Genomic DNA, 8,622 nt, shown 5'->3' on the forward strand with positions numbered 1-8,622 from the left:
ATATGGGTTGGGGGTAGAAAGATGAGGTGGGGTTGAGGTTTGAAGTGGGGTTGAGGGCTGAGGTGGGGTTTGAGGGCTGAGGTGGTGTTGAGATTATGTGGTGAGGGATGAGGTGGGGTTGAGATATGGGGTGGGGGCTGAGGGATGAGGTGTTGAGATATGGGGTGGTGTTTTGAGGGATGAGGTGGGGTTGTGATATGGGATGGGGGCTGAGGTATGAGGTGGTGTTGAGATATGGGGTGGGGTTGAGGGAAGAGGTGATTTTGGGATATGGGTTGGGCGTTGAGGGATGAGTTGGTGTTGAGATATGGGGCAGGGGTTGAGGGATGAGGTTGTGTTGACATATGGGATGGGGGTTGAGGGATGAGGTGGTGTTGAGATATGGGGTGGGGGTTGAGGGAAGAGGTGATTTTGGGATATGAGTTGGGGGTTGAAGGATGAGGTGGGTTTGAGGTTTGAAGTGGGGTTGAGATATGTCGTGGGGGCTTGAGGGGGGAGCTTGTGTTGAGATATGGGGTGGGGGTTGAGGGAAGAGGTGATTTGGGGATATGGGTTGGGGGTTGAAGGATGAGGTGGGTTGAGGTTTGAAGTGGGATTGAGATATGGGGTGGGCGTTGTGGAATGAGGTCATGTTGAGATATGGGGTGGGAGTTGAGGGATGAGGCCATGTTGAGATATGCAATGGGGGTTTGAGGGATGAGTTGGTGTTGAAATATGGAGTGGGGGTTGAGGGATTAGGTGGTGTTGAGATAAGGGGCGGGGGTTGAGGGATGAGGTGGCGTTGAGGGATGAGGCGATGTTGAGATATAGGGCAGGGGTTGAGGGATAAGGTTGTGTTGAGATATGGGGGTAGTATTTGAGGGATGAGTTGTTGGGATATGGGATGGCGGTTGAGAGATGGGGTTGGGGTTGAGGGATGATGTGGAGTTCATCTATGGGGTGTGGGTTAAGGGATGAGGCGCTGTTGAGATATGGGGTGGGTGTTTGAAGGATGAGGTGGTGTTGGGATATGGAGTGGAGGTTGAGGGTTGAGGCGGTATTGAGATTTGGGGTTAAGGCGGTGTTGAGATATGGGGTGAGGGTTGAGGCGGTGTTGATATATGGAGTGGGGGTTAAGGGATGAGATGGTGAGATATGGGGTGGGGGTTGAGGGTTGTGGCGCTTTTGAGATATGGGGTGGGGATTATGGGATGAGGTGGTATTGAGGGATGAACTGGGGTTGAGGGATGAGGTGGTGTTCAGCAATGGTGCGGGGATGAGGTTGAGGGATGAGGTGGTGTTGAGATATGGGGTATGTGTTGAGGGATGAGGTGGTGTTGAGATATGGGGTTGGGTTTGAGGGATGAGGAGATGTTGAGATATGGGGTAGGGTTTGAGGGATGAGGCGGTGTTGAGATATGGGGTGGAGTTGAAGGATGAGGTGATGTTGAGATACAGGGTGGGTTTTTGAGGGATGAGGTGGTGTTGAGATATGGGGCGGGGGTTGAGGGTTGAGGCGGTGTTGAGATATGGGGTAGGGTTTGAGCGATGAGGCGGTGTTGAGGCATGGGGTGGGGTTTGAGGGATGAGGTGGTGTTGAGATATGGGGTAGGGTTTGAGGGATGAGGCGGTGTTGAGATATGGGGTGGGGGTTGAGGGATGAGGAAGTGTTGAGATATAGGGTGAGTTTTTGAGGGATGCGGTGGTGTTGAGATATAGGGTAGGGTTTGAGGGATGAGGCGATGTTGAGATATGGGGCAGGGGTTGAGGGCTGAGGTGGTGTTGAGATATGGGGTAAGGTTTGAGGGATGAGGCAGTGCTGAGATATAGGGTGGGTTTTTGAGGGATGAGGTGGTGTTGAGATATGGGGTAGGGTTTGAGGGATGAGGTTGAGATATGGGGTGGAGTTGAAGGATGAGGAGATGTTGAGATATAGGGTGAGTTTTTGAGGGATGCGGTGGTGTTGAGATATGGGGCGGGGATTGAGGGATGAGGTGGTGTTGAGATATAGGGTGAGTTTTTGAGGGATGCGGTGGTGTTGAGATATGGGGCGGGGATTGAGGGATGAGGTGGTGTTGAGATATAGGGTGAGTTTTTGAGGGATGCGGTGGTGTTGAGATATGGGGCGGGGATTGAGGGATGAGGTGGTGTTGAGATATAGGGTGAGTTTTTGAGGGATGCGGTGGTGTTGAGATATGGGGCGGGGATTGAGGGATGAGGTGGTGTTGAGATATAGGGTGAGTTTTTGAGGGATGCGGTGGTGTTGAGATATGGGGCGGGGGTTGAGGGATGAGGTGGTGTTGAGATATGGGGTGGGGGTGGAGGGATGAAGGAAGCAGACAGGGTAACTGGGTGAAGAGAGCTTCTCGTTAATGTGCCAAGTGAAATGTTGATCTTTCAACGATATAGCACCAGGCACGTCCCCTTTCACCCCAGTGCAGCCGCCGGAACAAGCTTTCTCCCCCTCTCTCTCTCCCCTCAAATCCTCCCCTCCTTGCCTGAGCGCACAGGCCGATTGCTGGTGGGCGGCTGAAGAGACACCAGCACAGCAGTAAACATCAGGGAGGCCATTTGAATCCTGTGGACGTTGAAACCTACCCCAACCCTGCCCAGGAGCCATGATTCCAGCAACTGCTCCCTCTTAAAGTCCTCACCCTTGTTTTCAAATCCCTCCATGGCTTTACCCACCCGCCCAGTGTCCTTCCCTTCCCTTCCCCTCCCTACCGAACCCCTGCAATCTCCCCACAACCCTCCCGAGATCTCCACGCTCCTCCAATCCCGGCGGCTTGAGCGCCCCTGCTTCCTCCCTCCCCGAGTTCTGGGATTCCCTCCCTGGAGCCCCCTCCGCCTCCGCCTCCCCCTCCCCCTCCCCTCCTTCGAGACGCTCCTCAAAGCCGGCCCTCTTGCCACCGAGATTTTGGGTGCCCGCCCGAATATATCCTCGTAACCCGAGTTCAAGGCTACATGTTGGTGATGTTTCGGCACGCGAGGTTTCCAACGGGATTGATGGTGGGGGAAGGGGAGGGGAGGGGGAGATGGCGATGGGAGGGGGAACCTCAGCTAACTGCCCATCCCCACCTCATCCTCCTCTCTAACCCAGCGGGGAGCGCAAAGCAATTGCGGCCCTCGCTCTCCTGACACCGCGCCCCGCGTAGGGACACCAAACTTGCAACATCGAATCATGGAACGGCTACAGCCACTGGGTGGAGGCCATTCACCCACCGGATCCATGCCAGCTCTCTACAAGATCTACTGAACGAGTCCCGCTTCCCCCCGCCCCTTCATGCAAGCATACGAGTTGGGAGCAGGAGGAGGACATTCGGCCCCTCCGGCCTGCTCCGCCATTCAACGAGATGGTGGCCGATCTGATTTGTAACCTCGGCCCTACGTTCCTGCTGACCCCCCCCCCCACCCCCTTTAACCTTCCACCTTTAACCCGCCCCCGTCGCTCATCAAGAAGCTCTGCCTTAAAAATATTCCATGACTCCGCTCCCACCGCCTTTCGAGGAAGAGATTTCCAAAGACTCGCCGCCCTCTGAGAGAAAGAATTTCTCCTCTTCTCCGTCCTAAATGGGCGACCCCAATATTTTTAAACAGTGACCGCCCCCCCCCCCTCCCCAACCAAGTTCTAGATTCTCCCACAAGAGATAACGTCCTCTCCACATCCACCCTGTCAAGACCCCCTCAGGATCTTAAAGGTTTCAATCGAGTCACCTCTCACTCTTCTAAACTCCAGCGGATACAAGCCCGGCCTGTCCAACTTTCCCACATACGACAGGCTGCCCATGCCTGGTGAGAGTCTGGTCAACCTTCTCTGTAGCCTCGCAACTACTCTACCCTTTGAAAGGCGTGACTCAATCTGCCTCACCCACCCCTGAAACTGCCTCGCCTGCCCCACTCTCTGAGTCAGCGCGTTCCAGATCCTTACCACTCGCTGTGCGAATCAGGTTCCCCAAATTGATTTTTGGTCATTATTCGTTCACCGGATGTGGGCGCCGCTGGCCGGGCCCAGCATTTGTTGCCCATCCCACGATTGCCCCTTAAAAAGGTGGTGGTGAGCCGCCTTCTTGAGCTGCTGCAGTCCCCTGTGGTGCAGGTACACCCACCATGCTGTCAGGGAGGAAGTTGACCCAGCAACAGTGAAGGGACGGCCAATGTAGTCCCAAGTCGGGATGACGAGCGGCTCGGAGGGGGAGCTCCCGGGTGGCGGTGGTTCCCCGTGCGTCTGCTGCCCTCGCCCTTCCAGATGGTAAGAGTCGTTGCTGGGCTGGGACCGCTTTCTTCGGAGGAGGCGGGGAGGAGGTTCGATGGAGGTGTTCAAAGCCGCGAGGTAGCTGGACGGAGCAGAGACGGAGAAACCTTCCGCCCTCCCCACCCACCACCCCTGCTCGTGAAAGGGTTGAGAGCGGGGAGGGCAGTTATGGGCGACAGGGACGTGAGGAGAAACTCATCCCGGTGAATCTTTTCCGCACCCCTCCCCTTGCTGAAGTGCGGCGTCTGCTCCTTCGATCCTCGTGAGTGAGTGCAGCCAGCCCCTCCTGAGTCCGTTTGCGTTGGGGACCCCTCTTGGAACAGCAAAGATGGCCCCTGAGGAATTCTCTTTTTTAGGGTCAACCAAATAAACTAAATTCACAAAACAAGGGATAAAATAAACACAGCCCCTTAATTAAGGTCACTGCAAAACCAAAGAACTCCTGAGGAATTCAGCACACAAAGCAGAGAAGATGAATTAATTGGCTTTTATTCTTCAGAAAGCTTTACATGCAGTGCCTTGGCGTCTCGCTCGTGAAAGGCTAATGGTACCGGCCGGAGTGCAGATTTTTTGCCTAGCATCCCTGGTGACTAGAGCTTCTCCTGACCCGGAGAGCAAAAGTCCAAATCCACAGCCCAACCCACGAGAAAAAGAGAGAGAGAGAGAGAGAGCAAGAGGGACGACCCTTCATCCCCTCCCTCTGGGGTGGACCCCAGAGGATAGAAGGACAGTTTCTGACCTCCTGCCCCACCCAGCCCTTCGTCTGAGAGAGGGAGCCTTCACCGCCTTCAATCTTCAGCCGCCTCTTCCCTCGCCAGTCGGTTTGCATCCTCTGTCTTCACCACATCTGGGGTGACCCCTAGCCCAGAGGCTGGGGTGGGGGTTGGGGCAGTGTGGTGTGGTGTGGGGGGGGTGGTGTTATTTGGGGCATTTTCACCTTTGATTTGTCTTTGCCCCTTTCCATAACCACTTTCAGCCACATTACGTTATGATCACTCTTACCTAAATGCTAGCCTATTACACCCACCCTCCGCCCAATATTACGCTCATTGAAGTATACCAATCGTCGGCCAGAGCGGAAGAGCCCTACTCTTCGATCGGGGTCTCTACCGGCGGAGGGGGTGGCGCGAAGAAGATTTGGAGGGGGGTCTCGTCATCCAGGTGGCCCCGAAATAGCAGCGAGGAATGCACCCCTCAGCACCACCCATCACACCCACCCGCCCCACGCAGCGTGCTCTTGGTCCGGCACTGCCCACCTCCGGCTCCAGGCCCAGGATCACCCGGTATGCGATGGGGCTGTAACCCTGGCCGTGCACCTTTGCCAAGTATCGCAGAGGGTGCTGCACCCCGTCGAAGGCACATTGAACTTTAAGGCATTCTGGAGGGGTAGAACTGGAAGGCCAACGCGAACGGAAACATTATGTTGGGCGTCCGCAGCACCGAGGGTTTGAACCACTAACTCGAGCCCCGCGGTTCCCAAATTTCTTTCCCGGTGTGACCCCATTGTAATGCCTCAGAACTTCTCTTACCCCCCCATCCAGGGTTAAAATTTGGGTGGAGTTTGGGTTGAGTGAGGAAGAGGGGGAGGCTTCAGTTGTTGAGTGGGGTAAGGTGGGGGGGAAGGAGAAAAGGGGTTAAGTGTTTGTCATTTTCGCCGCCCCTCACCCCCTTCCACCCCCACCTACCCCTCCTCTGCCCTCATCTCCACTTTTGCCGCCCGCATCTCCCCCTCCTCCAGCCTCATCTCACCCTCCTTCACCCCATCGCCCCCTCTTTCACCCCCATCTACCCCTACCCCAACCCCCATCTCTCCCTCCTCCTCCACCCAGCATCTCCCCCTCCTCCACCCAGCATCTGCACTCCATCTCCCCCTCTTCCACACTCCATCTCCCCCCTCCAACCCCATCTCCCCCTCCTCCACCCCACATCACCTCCACCCCGCATCGCCCCCTCCTTCACCCCCATCTACCCCTACCCCAACCCCCATCTCAAACCCCATCTCTCCCTCCTCAAACCCCATCTCCCCCTTCTCTGCCCCTCCCCCTCCTCCACCCCGCATCACCCCCTCCTTCACTCCCATCTACCCCTACCCCAACCCCCATCTCTCCCTCCTCAAACCCCATCTTCCCCTGCTCTGCCCCCATCTCCCCCTCCTCCACCCAGCATCTCCACCCCATCTCCCCCTCCTCCATCTCCCCCCTCCTCCACCCTCCATTTCCCCCTCCTCCACCTTCCATCTCCCCTCCTCCTCCACCCTCCATCTCCCCCTCCTCCACCCTCCATCTCCGCCTCCTCCTCCACCCAGCATCTCCCCCTCCTCTGCCCGCATCTCCCCCTCCTCCACTCTCCATCGCCCCCTCCTCCTCCACCCAGCATCTCCCCTCCTGTGCCCGCATCTCCCCCTCCTCCTTCACCCAGCATCTCCCCCTCCTCTGCCCGCCTCTCCCCCTCCTCCACCCCATCTCCCCCTCCTCCATCTCCCCCTCCTCCACCCTCCATCTCCCCCTCCTCCGTCACCCAGCATCTCCCCCTCCTCCGCCCGCATCTCCCCCTCCTCCACCCTCCATCTCCCCCTCCTCCAACCCTCCATCTCCCCCTCCTCCTCCACCCAGCAACTCCCCCTCCTCCGCCCGCGTCTCCCCCTCCTCCACCCCCATCTCCCCCTCCTCCAACCCTCCATCTCTCCCTCCTCCACCCAGCATCTCCCCTTCCCCCTCCTCCATCTCCCCCTCCACCACCCTCCATCTCCCCCTCCTCCAACCCTCCATCTCCCCTTCCTCCTCCACCCAGCATCTCCCCCTCCTCCGCCTGCATCTCCCCCTCCTCCATCCTCCATCTCCGCGCCTCCAACCCTCCATCTCCCCCTCCTCCTCCACCCAGCATCTCCCCCTCCTCCGCCCGCATCTCCCCCTCCTCCACCCTCCATCTACCCCTCCTCCTTCACCCAGCATCTCCCCCTCCTCCACCCCATCTCCCCCTCCACCATGTCCCCCTCCTCCACCCTCCATCTCCCACTCCTCCTCCACCCAGCATCTCCCCCACCTCCGCCCGCATCTCCCCCTCCACCCTCCATCTCCCCCTCCTCCATCCTCCACCTCCCCCTCCTCCACCCTCCATCTCCCCCTCCTCCACCCTCCATCTCCCCCCCATCCTCCATCTCCCCATCCTCCACCCTCCATCTCCCCCTCCTCCACCCTCCATCTCCCCCTCCTCCTCCACCCAGCATCTCCCCCTCCTCTGCCCGCATCTCTCCCTCCTCCACCCCCCATCTCCCCCTCCTCCACCCTCCATCTCCCCCTCCTCCACCCAGCATCACCCCCTCCTCTGCCCGCATCTCTCCCTCCTCCACCCTCCATCTGCCCCTCCTCCTCCACCCAGCATCTCCCCCTCCTCCACCTGCATCTCCCCCTCCTCCACCCCCCATCTCCCCCTCCTCCACCCTCCATCTCCCCCTCCTCCTCCACCCAGCATCTCCCCCTCCTCTGCCCGCATCTCTCCCTCCTCCACCCTCCATCTCCCCCTCCTCCTCCACCCAGCATCTCCACCCCTCTGCCCGCATCTCCCCCTCCTCCACCCCATCTCCCCCTCCTCCACCCTCCATCTCCCCCTCCTCCAACCCTCCATCTCCCCCTCCTCCTCCACCTAGCATCTCCCCCTCCTCCGCCCGCATCTCCCCCTCCTCCACCCCCATCTCCCCCTCCTCCACCCTCCATCTCCCCCTCCTCCTCCACCCAGCATCTCCCCCTCCTCTGCCCGCATCTCTCCCTCCTCCACCCTCCATCTCCCCCTCCTCCTCCACCCAGCATCTCCCCCCCTCTGCCCACATCTCCCCCTCCTCCTTCACCCAGCATCTCCCCCTCCTCTGCCCGCATCTCCCCCTCCTCCACCCCATCTCCCCCTCCTCCATCTCCCCCTCCTCCGCCCGCATCTCCCCCTCCTCCACCCTCCATCTCCCCCTCCTCCAACCCTCCATCTCCCCCTCCTCCTTCACCCAGCATCTCCCCCTCCTCCGCCCGCATCTCCCCCTCCTGCACCCCCCCATCTCCCCCTCTTCCACCCTCCATCTCCCCCTCCTCCTCCACCCAGCATCTCCCCCTCCTCCGCCCGCATCTCCCCCTCCTCCGCCCGCATCTCCCCCTCTCCCACCCTCCATCTCCCCCTCCTCCTCCACCCAGCATCTCCCCCACCTCCGCCCGCATCTCCCCCTCCACCCTCCATCTCCCCCTCCACCATCCTCCATCTCCCCCTCCTCCACCCTCCATCTCCCCCTCCTCCACCCTCCATCTCCCCCCCTCCATCCTCCATCTCCCCCTCCTCCACCCTCCATCTCCCCCTGCTCCACCCTCCATCTCCCCCACCTCCTCCACCCAGCATCTCCCCCTCCTCTGCCC

Source organism: Carcharodon carcharias (assembly GCF_017639515.1).
Source record: "Carcharodon carcharias isolate sCarCar2 chromosome 27 unlocalized genomic scaffold, sCarCar2.pri SUPER_27_unloc_1, whole genome shotgun sequence".
NCBI lineage: Eukaryota > Metazoa > Chordata > Chondrichthyes > Lamniformes > Lamnidae > Carcharodon > Carcharodon carcharias.